Source organism: Apteryx mantelli, chromosome 15, assembly GCF_036417845.1.
Source record: "Apteryx mantelli isolate bAptMan1 chromosome 15, bAptMan1.hap1, whole genome shotgun sequence".
Taxonomy (NCBI): Eukaryota; Metazoa; Chordata; class Aves; order Apterygiformes; family Apterygidae; genus Apteryx; species Apteryx mantelli.
The window spans coordinates 19,912,461-19,923,107 of record NC_089992.1 but is presented as its reverse complement, the minus strand read 5'-3'; positions in this window follow the sequence as shown (position 1 = coordinate 19,923,107).

The following is a 10,647-nucleotide window of genomic DNA, read 5'->3' as shown; positions in this document are numbered from 1 at the left end:
GGTGATATGTTAACAATGGGCTGGATTAGCTTAGAGCTGATGTAAATTATAAGTATTCCTGATGAAAAATTCTAAATCCTTCTACTGAGTTCCCATAATAGGAATATTTTAGCTGTGAGTCATTTCTGCATGTGGGGATTCAAAGCAGAGTTTTCAGTGTGTATATATAAAAACTGTAGCCAGACAAATATGGAATTCAATCTCTAGATGCAGTTTCACATGTTAGAAAGGTATGTGCTATTTGCCCTTATATCTAGGTGCCTAAAAGACTTATTTCTATCTTTTAACAGTATAATAATGACATTAAAACTGTATTTTATTATCTATTTATTTAGGATTGGGAATCTGGGATTTGTATACAATACATGAGATGGGTTTTCCATTTGCTGTTTTTATTTGATTTGTTCTCTTCTGGATTATCTGGGACTGTCATAATGTGCTCTAGGGAGGATTAGCTGTTCCAAAGCCTCTGGTTTTGTTCATATGTCACAGTTTTTTGAATCTGTCATTAGGTTTGTGGAATACACGCTACTGAGAACTGTGGTTTGTTCATTTTGTCATGGCTATACAGCGCTTACATTCAAGAAGTTCATACACATACACAATTCATTTACAAGCTAGGTATGGCATAAGAAGCTTTCTAATGCACAAGAGGAAATTGCTGTTCTCCCTGACTTTGAAGATGCCAAAAAGGATCTTGGGGATGTTGCCCAAGAGGAGTGATTCGAAATACTGGCACAGGACAATGTCGCTTGGGTCAGTGTTGGTTGTAACAGTAGGGGGGATTGTGTCTTAGTATGCTCATGGATGCATTCCAGATCTGCATGGACAGGGGAAGTAAACAGAATCGCTGAGGTTGGAAGGGACCTCTGGAGATCATCTAGTCCAACCCCCCTGCTCAAGCAGGGTCACCTAGAGCACGTTGCACAGGATTGCGTCCCGGCGTGTTTTGAATATCTCCAGAGAAGGAGACTCCACAACCTCTCTGGGCAACCTCTTCCAGTGCTCTGTCACCCTCACAGTGAAGAAGTTTTTCCTCATGTTCAGATGGAAGCGTCTGAGTTTCAGTTTGTGCCCGTTGCCTCGCGTCCTGTCACTGGGCACCACTGAAAAGAGTCTGGTTCCATCCTCTTGACACCCTCCCTTCAGATACAGAAACAGTTTGCTTCTGCTGAGGGCTGGTACCTCCTCCTAGCTCACAGCCTTTCCCTGTGTCTGAACAGCAGTAGTAGCGGGGGAAAAAATTCTTAGTATAATTTGTCTTCATAGTCTGCCAAATCCTGGTGTAAGGTCTTGTCGCACGAGATTCTGCGGGAAGAGCAGTGCAAGTTCTAATGCCATATGAAGAGCAAAACTCCTCCTTTTAGGTAGGAGCCTGATGCAGCATTAAGACAATATGCCCTTGATAATCTTGTGGCTGCATATCCCCTTTCCCCAAAAGATTGACTTGCTTTTCAACATCCTGTAATTAGTGAAATAAAAATGGAGGATTATGAGGCATCATAGAGTAAAATCTAATGTTTGTTACTTTGCCTAAAAAGCAGCTTTGTGATTCAATGTGGTGTCTATATTGAAAAACAAATTATATAATTATTTTCTCTAACAACAGTTTCAGCGAAATTCCACTCAGTGAAATGGTTCTGAAGCAGAACATGTTATTGAATGCTGATGGCCCCTCATCAGTTTGGGGCAACTGTTGAACCAAAGTATCCTCCATCTGTATTTGCATCTAAGAGGAGTTTGGAAAGAGAGGAGGAGGGAAGAGGAGTAACATGTTTATTTCAAACAATGTTTGAACTTTGAAATAGCCTTATTGTCAGTTCATAAATTCATAATCCTGTGAAGGATTGCACAATAGAGGTCTCTGAAATAATACTACTGTTCTAGTTTTAGAAAATTTTGCACAAAATTATTAAAGCTAGCCCAAGAAAAGTGCCAATTGTGGTGACTGAACATCTGTATATATTTCTGCTTTCAAATTTAGGTTCTTATTTCACTAGTTCAGACCAGTCTGTTTAGAGAAATGGCAAAACAAAATAATTGGTAGAAATTTTTCAATAAAACCAGAAAATTTACTGGATACCAGTTGCTGAGTCACCAGTTCTGTATAGATTGTTTCCACGGTGACAGTTACCTGGAGGAAGAAATACTGAAAAGTCTGATTCTGTTGTGATACCACCAAAATATAAATTCCTACATGTAGCCCAGATGATAAAGCTTGTGCAAAACTGGGAAATACAGCTGAAGAAGAGTGAGTATCTTGCTTCCCAGATAACTGTTGCTCTACAGCTAACCAATACTAATGACATTTATGGCCTCAATCCATTGAAACCAGGAAGAAGTTTTTGCAGTTCCCACAATCCTGTTCTGTAATTTCAATCTTCAGCTTTGTGTTTGGGATGAATTGTGTGCATTTATGTTGCTATTTATATGACTCGTTTGTGTTTAAATGTAACTACTACTTTTTGTCAATCTGTATTATAACAATCTGTATATATATACGTAAGTACTTGGACTATGTAGTTAGATGTTGCTTTTCCAGTCTATGAACCCTTCTAGGTATATTTTTTCCTGATTAGATTTTTTTTTCTTTATGCAGATTTATCTGGATATGAAGGGGGAAGTGCATGCTGTCCTGTCTCTGAGCTGGAAGTCCTAACTGCTGTAAAATTGATCAAACTGATTTCAAAATGATCTCTGTATGCAGTTATCTGTTAGATTTTCAGAGCATATTTTTCTAGTCCGGTGTTAATGTAAGGGAAATTGAACAACTGTTGCAATCAGGGTATCTAATAAAGTGAAGAACAGTGGTGTGCTTCCATCCTAGCACTTCTCATAAATGCTGTGACCACTGGATTCTTTAGATGTTTAAAATAGCTGAGTTTCAGAAATGTCATTTGATTTGCAGTCTTTTCAAGGACTGTCTCAAAGCTCTGTACGTTTCATTTTGGACAAGCGGAATTTATCCTTGCTGAAGTATAAGGAAACAAAAAAATGGCCACACTGTTATCAAGCTTATTGCTTGAAATAGAGTAATAGGTGAAATATTTGTCCTTTGATTGTTTTGGGAAGGATCTTGTGATTAGTTAAAAGCTTCAGGTCTTGTCTTCTTTTATGGAATCATTGTATAGAATTGCAGAGAAGTCTGGGCTGGAAGAGATCTGTGGAGATCATCTGGTCCGACCTTCCGTTGAAAGCAGGGCCTTAGAGGAGGTTATTCAGGGCCTTGTCAAGCCAAATCCTGAATATTCCAATGTCTAATTGTTCTCATGCTGAAGGGTTTTTTTGTTTTTTGGGGGTTTTTTGCTTATATTCAGAAAAATTTTCCCCAGAAGCAGCTAAGGGGAATTTTTACCTGGCATTTAACGTTATTGGTTGACATAAATCCAAAAGCATGAAACTTTATCAGTTCCTTATCTTAGCATGAGTAACTGCAGTGGCGTGTTGGTTGTGAAATCTAACTTCCTCTCTTTATTTCTGCTGTAATAAGTGGTTTTCAAAATTATTTGTGCTAAGTATTAATGGATCACTTACAAACAGCTTTCATTCCTATGTGTGACTGGCTAGACCTCCTCACCTTCTCTTTTTGACTGCAAAACATTCTAGGGATACAATAAACATTGTTTATTAAAAAAAAAAAGTTAGGAAAATATTTATTATGTTTTTTTCACTGTCTTGTAATGTAGCCTAGCAGCTGGAAGTACAGAGAAGAACTGGTACTATGTGACCAAACATCTATTCCTGTGTTGGCACGTGGAAGCTACCAACTAACAGCAAGTGACTCTATCAGCCCCATGCAGTGAAGTTTAATAGCAAACATTGAACCATTTGAAGAGGTACTACTTTTGCTTCTTATTTGCTTTGCCCTGTGTTTTAAATCACAGCTAATCTCCAAAAGAAGATAAAAATCATTTCAGACTTGGTCTTTCAGAATGCTTAATGCTGGTCTCCATTTAAGTTGCCTTTAGTTCTAATAGCAGAATAAATTAGACCATTTTTTGATCTCTAGCCCTATCTAAGCTTGACTGGATATATAACTTTCTCAAATACTTAAAACTATTGTGTTATAACTATAACTACGCATAACTAAGCTCCCTCTTTCTTAAACTAAGTACAGCCTTTCCTAAAAGGAAGGGCACAGTCCTTCCCAGAAGTGCTACCATTGCTTCATGTGTCTTCAAATTTTCTATGCTAAAAGCATGTTTGCTGGGTTTTTTAGTTGCTGTTAAGCTATATTTATCTGCAGAGATTCTTAAATTTTGTTAGCAAGTTCAAATTCCATTTCTCTATGCCAAAAATATTTGATAAAAATGTTTTCAAATATGCGCTGCTATATTATATATCCCAACTTAAATTTCCTTTGCAATGCTGCAGAACAAGTTTTGGTGGCCAGGTGACAATCTATTTAGGCAGAGAACATTTGAATTATACCCTACCTACTTTGCAGATGAAGGATTGTCATTGACAAAAAGCTGATCTCAGCCTTCTGGGGATCCTAGATAATCTCAAGGCTACTCTATCTTACAACTAAGTCTTCAAGGCAAACTTGTCCCTAGCCATAAGACTGCCAAGACACCATTGCCCTATACCTTGCAGTGTTTTTTTTGTTTGTTTTTCTTTTTAATCCTTACAAAACTGCAACAATAAGTTGCCAATTTCTAAGTGGTTTGTAGAATAATTTAGTGTAATAAATACTAAACAGTATCAGTCTTAGTGGAGGCTGCAGGGTGTTTGTCAGTATTGATGCTTAGCTCTTCTGTGGCGTAGTACGCTTACCCAGTGAGCAAAAAAAGGACATGAAAGCTCCATTGTTTCTCAAGGCATCATGGTAGTTTTGTATGAAGTATAACAGTAAAGGTAATTCAAAGAAAATTTAATCTTTCTTTTTATTGTTCATGATGAAAAGATGTCAAAAGATATTCAAAGTACATTGCAATTTTTAACTCCCAAATTGGGGGAGTTTAAAAAAAAAAGGGGGGGAGGGGAGAAATAATATAATTTGTAGAGGAAAGATGGGGCTATTACCAAACCTGGCAGCACATTCCCTGGTTCCTTAAACAAAATATAGCAGTCACATACTTCTGTTTATTCACAGCATGTTTTTAGAGTGTACGTTTCTTACGACTGCCCTAACAGAGGATGACCATTTGTTTAATTTTCTATTGGGCAGTATCCTTGTTCAGAAGAGCCAAAAGGAAAAGCATACTAATATTGTTGAGCAAAGCAATACAATCCGATCAAACAAGCCAGCTTCCTTTAGCTTTAGGGTGTCCGCATCATAGTTACATGGATACATTCAAAGCAACTTTTTCAAAAGATGTGTGAATGCATCTTGGTTTCACTAAAACTTATTCAGGGGTACTTATCTAAACAGTTTTCCACATATGCATAAGATTTTCTGTTGTAAAGTGGTGTGAATGGCTAGGATGATGTTACCTGCCTGTGCCTCAAAAATAAGCGTGTACACCATCAGTGCTTCTCATTTCTTAATTGCTGCCAAATGAATATAATTCATGAAGAAGGAAGTAGAGCAAGCTCTACCACCCCAGACAGTCAGTATTGTTTACACAAAGATAATGACTCTAACTCAAAAAAACCTAAATAATTATGAGTTTTAATAAACCTTGACATACTTTTGAGAGCCTTTTGAGTGTTTCAAGGATGTTTCAAGCCTTTTAATACTAAAAGTCAGATGACTTGGGTTATTACTCAGTTTAACTCTAAGCTGAGAGCTATACACTCCCCTTCCATTCCCGACCACCATGTTTTTCAAGGAATCCTAAATTCTCACATAATTGCTGGGTTTTAGGAACCAGTACCTTCAGAAAAACAACAGAGACTTGCGCAGCTAGTGATACTGATACTGCTGTGTTAATGCAGTCAGTCCTTTGGTAGCAACTGCCTGTGTGAGCACCATGAGAATAGAAAGATTTGGATGTCTAGGTGGAAAAGAAGCTGGTGAATTCCCCAACAAAACAACATCAAAAATAAGAAAGTAAGGCTGGATGAAGATTGATTGTTATCTAACTTTAGCTGGTGCACACTAGTATGGTCATGAATAGGAATGCATTGGCAACATGGTTATTCAACCAAAATGCACTAATAATGTTGATAAGGAGGTCACAGTAGTATAACTGCCCATCCTCTGCACAGCCACAGTCTGAGAGTTTGGGCATTTCCTTATGAAGATCTTTTGTGATCCTATAGTCCCTGCTTCTTTGTTCCTCCCAGAGTTTATGCAGAGTTCTATATACAGGTATCTTTAGATGATCAGCTGAAAAAAATGAGAAAAATAGACAAGCTTTTACCCAAGCAAGTATCCAAGAACATCTCGGAACAGATCCAGTTGTTGGGAGCAGTTTTTTCCAATTTGTATTTAGCTTGCTGTTTCTACCTTTACTTTCTGACTTAAAGAAACACCTGTATAACTGAGAACTTGTCTGTTTTCCCAAATACATCTAAAGAAGTCTTGTCTCTGTTAATCTTGCCTCACCTGAAGTTTGCTGCTACCACTGCCACTACTGTCTTCAGTGTATCCATGCCATGTTTTTAAAGGAATGATGCAGCATAGTTGAACTCACTGAGATCCGGTAGTGCCTCCCATGTTAATTCTCCCTTCTGGTATATTTAATATAGAGGGAAGGACATGAGGATTTTCTGTGGATAAAACAAATTTGTAAATATCCATGTTAATAGGGAATGTAGCCAAATTTACTCTATGATAAATGCTTCTACAGTATTTTTTTCAGAAACCATTTAAAAACATCTACAGAATAAAGTGAGAATGTTTGTTTAGAAGTTCATCACTGAAAATTGCATTTAGAGTGTTGATGCAAGTTGAAAAATAATTCAAGTCTGTTCATGAAGTCATGGCTCTTATCTTAATGTGGACTTTGAGACTTGTTCATCCCATAGCTGAGTGAACAGCTCTGTGCCAGTCCTCCTGTAATTGATGTGTCACTACTTGCAAACCTCCACCTACCAAATCTTTGCACAAGCATTTCAGAGTAAAAAAAACAGGAAGAAAGCAAAAATAATTTCTACTGAACCCAGTCACTTTCAGTCTGTCTTTTCTGGGATATACTGCCTAGCAGACAGAGCACTTTAGTAAATGTTTTACAAGTCCAGTCAAATTCAAGCATTAAAAGAGTGAAGAAAGAAGTTGTCAGTATCACATTCTTACCCTCTCCACCAAGCAGACTGTATAGCCTGGTAATTAAATTAATTAAACAATTAAAAATTACCTGAATAGTCAAAACCCATTTCAGAACTGCGTAGGTAATGCATCCAGTACTGCAGTTGTGCAGTTCGGTTCCCTTGGCTCACAAAAGGAGCACAGTAGTTTACTGTAAATATCTGGGTGTTCTCTGTTAATATCTGAGTAATGAAATAAAATAAAACAGAAGTATAATTGCTGGATAGCTATAGATGGTACTTTGAGGGGATTTTGTAGTCAAAAATTAGGAAGTGCTCATATCATAATTGAAGTTCTTTGGCATCTTTGTGGATAACCTAATCAGAATGCTCCATAAGTTTGATCAGACTGACTTGTTTAATCCAAAGGCCAGTGTATTTAGGTCAAGAAATCTGGAGAGCATATTGCACTGATGATATCAGTGGCCATGGGGGAAAAGAAACTAATAGGTCAATAGACCTGTCATTGTTGCCTTTTTTTTTTTTTTTTTTTTTAATAACAAGCAATAGATTTATATGCGGGTGCATGAATAAGCAAGTTTGTCTCCTGCCTTCTCCAGTGAAGATAAGAATGTTGCATGGTATCTCATCATATTTATCAAAAGGATGCATTATCTTGCAATTGTAGAAGGTTCCCTTGAGCCCAAATAGACAGATTGAGAAGACAAAATATTGTACAAAATTCTTTGGCTTTTAAATACCAAATGAATTTCTTGTGGTTTCATGTTACTCTGTGTGCACACATCAGACTATACCTTGAACTTCTATCTTTCCTATTCTTGTAAAAACTATCCTGAAGGCTTTCTTTGGTGCAGCCTCCAACTCCACAGGAAGACAGCTGTCTGTCTCTCCATGTCTTGTAGATTGGTTAGCAAGTCTTGCCGACCTTTTCTCTGCTGCTTTAAACTCAGTTGTTCTATACAGACTGAGGGTTGATGGTTATTGATGTGTTAATGACTTCCTGGATGGTAGTAGTATCAGGAAAGTAAACCTTAGTGTTGAAGACCTGTTTAAAAACCATCTTTAGTTTTGCTGTCACTACAGCCTTTCCCTTCATTTCCTTAAGGTTATAGAGCTGGTCCCTTTGGGAGCACTAGCCACTAGTATGCAGGACACAGCAGTAAGAAATTGTCCAGCTCCTCTAGAAGTGCTTATTGGAGGCTTACGTGAAAGCAAATATTAATGAAAATGTTAAGCATTACGTGCACTCCTTCACACTAAAACTACAGGCTACTGATACGTTTTTCTGATCCTTTAAAGGCAGAAGTCTCTGGTTTTAGAATTCAAACCTGTGCTTCTGCCTGGAAAAGCAAGTCTTAGCCTGCCTAGCAGAAGTGAATCTCTTCACAACTGCCCTTCCCTCTCACTGAATCAACATCTTTTTTTTTTTCTTTTAATCAACTTAATTTGCCTTAAATTTGATCCAAAGTTATAAGATGCTACTTGAAAGAACAAAAAAGACGTCAGCGTACATAGTCAGATTTAATCAAGAAAGCTACCATATTTGAATTTGTGACATTCCTTTGTGTCGCAAGACACCATTTGTTCCTCAGCTAATGCAGTCAAAGCTGGCCCTAATTAGATAATGAAGTTCAGATCATGTAAGAACTGGCTCAAAATCCTAAGTGTTCTGTGCTATTCTGTACTAAAACAGAGTTGATATATTTAACCCCCCCAACTTTTCTGCTATTTCAAAGAATTGTTAATTTTAACTGAGACTTACAGATGTGTTCCATACTGCTGTAGTAATAATATGCAGATTTTTGTCAGTGAACTTTAATTGGCAAGTGATTTTATTTTTTAATTAATTTCCATGGTCCATTTCAAAGGTTACATGTTGCTAACTAAAAAGGAGCAATTACTTGCAGAACGCAGTTACCAGGCTACAATTTTGGCATAGGAATAAACTGTTTAAGGATTGTTTAGAATTTGTTTTAAGATGGTGCCTAATTAGACTCCTTGAGACTTTCAAAATTATTCCCTACGTTCTTGGCAACTTATTTAAGGTGTGACAGCCTCCCCTACATTTTGGCAGAGGCCAGAAGTTTATCCAAAACATGGGACTGTTTGTGTTGTGAGTCACCGAAGTGGAAAAAGCACAGAATAATGGGAGACAATAGAACAGAGCAGACCTGATTTTTAAATGAAACCTTTTAACCCTATTCCTAGGAAAAACTCCCCTGAGGATTTTTGGCAGCTTCCTTTTTTTTTTAGCTGGTTCCATCCCTTTGGCAAGAGAGACCAAGCTCTGTAGTGGTTATTCCTGCTGTTCTGTTCCCGATGATGTCAGGGACTCTGTGTGCACCAGTAATATTTCCTACAGTGTTTTCCAGTGTGTTGGCAGTCTGGGGAATGCTATTGTAGAGCTGGCAGCTATGATCATTTTAAGTAGTGTCATCTAAATGTGTTCAAAATCTCTCTTCATGCTGTAATATACTGGTAGTCTGTGTATATACTACCAGCATTATGCTGATACTGCTGGGAAAACTGAGCTCATCATAGCAGTTTTGGGAGATGTGTCTTTTTAACCTATTAATGTACGTAGCACCAAAGGCAGGTTGGTATCTAGTTTCAGATGGAATTGCAACTCTCTGGCCCCTGAGCAGACTAAATGGTGATTGAAGTTACTCATAATAAGATGAGAATAGACAGTGAGGTTGAATTAGAAGTGATGTCTGAGCTACACTTTACAGCCATTGTGGTATCATAGATTGCATGATCTTAGGATAAAAAGGCAATCGGCTATCGAGCAGGGCATGAGGAAATCCCCTTGGAATTAAGCAAATTCACTGAAACATGGTTACACACAAAGTGACTGTTTGTTTGTACATCCTGTGGCTGTTCCATTCACTGCAAAGATGCTGAGCTTATTCATGCTGCCAATACCAGTGCAAGGAACTTGGCAAGTGTGTTTCACTTCTGTTTGTGTACGTATCTAGGCAACCTCTCATAGTCAGACACTAGATTATTACTTCCCTGCTGCGCACTGAAACTCCAAAATGCTAGTGATTAGCATTTTAGTTTAGAAAACAAACTGAGCTTTAGTATTTCCGGATGCTATAAATATTTCTGATAAATGTGTGCCAGAGCTGTTATATATGTACTAAAAAACAGAAGAGTGTCTGAATTGCTTGGTTATCATTTGTTCATGATGCATATCGCTCACTGGCTCTCTCTTTGCCACATGAGTATGCATACATCTGCTGGCTTGGCTATTGGCTGGCAGGAAAATGCGATAGCCTGGATTTGGTCACAGGGTACCTGCTGAAGTTGCTGGCCTGTCTTCAAGAACACTTGTTATTTGCGTCAGCTAAGTGAGAGTAATGAAGGATCTTCCTTCCTTTTGAACATCTTGACTGGAGTGTAGGTGATTTCACATTGTCTTCTGTTAACAGTGGACAACCAGCACAATGAGATTTCACTGTGGTCATTCAACCTTGATGTGTTCTTTGG